The 505-nt window shown below is 34.7% G+C and overlaps 1 protein-coding gene across 1 annotated transcript in view; it reads left to right on the top strand.

Annotated features, from left to right (window-relative positions):
- LOC119580903 (ATP synthase lipid-binding protein, mitochondrial-like) overlaps positions 1-182 on the top strand; it is a 1,802-nt gene extending 1,620 nt beyond the window's left edge. The window contains exon 3 of the mRNA XM_037929137.1: positions 1-182. This exon is cut by the window's left edge and continues 498 nt beyond it. The gene's annotated coding sequence lies outside the window, so the exon portion shown is untranslated.
- Positions 183-505: the final 323 nt, after the last annotated feature.

The following is a 505-nucleotide window of genomic DNA, read 5'->3' as shown; positions in this document are numbered from 1 at the left end:
GTGTATATAAGGTCTTAAGTTAAGGCTACTCTTGTCTTGTTGGCACACATGTACCCGAGTAGGCAATGTCAAAACTTAATGGTATAGCCATTTATTGCCAAGAGTCAGTTACACACAAGGGTTTTCTCATTGTGTACAGATTCCAATGTATAGAAAATTTATAATTAAAAATGATAATTTACTGTTGACTTTTAATTCTCCAGGTTGTATTAGTCCATAGTTGCATACAAAAGTAGTTTCAAAATAATAAGCTAGTGTGTTGTATAGCAAGTCCTGAGCATGAAAGCAAGTAATGCTGGAAGACTGAGAATGGAGTACCATGCTGACCATAGGCTCCTAACTTTCCTTAACCCATGAGTGAAAGCTTATCAATTTTGACTACAATATTTCACTACCAAATTCCCTTCAGATCAGTCCTTACAAAATTGTCCCAGGCTGGTTAATGTTTAGGTCAGTAATTTGTCTAATTATGCCATAGAGTATAGAAATGTTAAATGTATACAAA

The sequence above is a fragment of the Penaeus monodon genome, chromosome 14 (assembly GCF_015228065.2).
Source record: "Penaeus monodon isolate SGIC_2016 chromosome 14, NSTDA_Pmon_1, whole genome shotgun sequence".
NCBI classification, from domain to species: Eukaryota; Metazoa; Arthropoda; class Malacostraca; order Decapoda; family Penaeidae; genus Penaeus; species Penaeus monodon.
The sequence above is the reverse complement of the archived record's forward strand: the minus strand, read 5'-3'. Positions and strand labels throughout refer to the sequence as shown.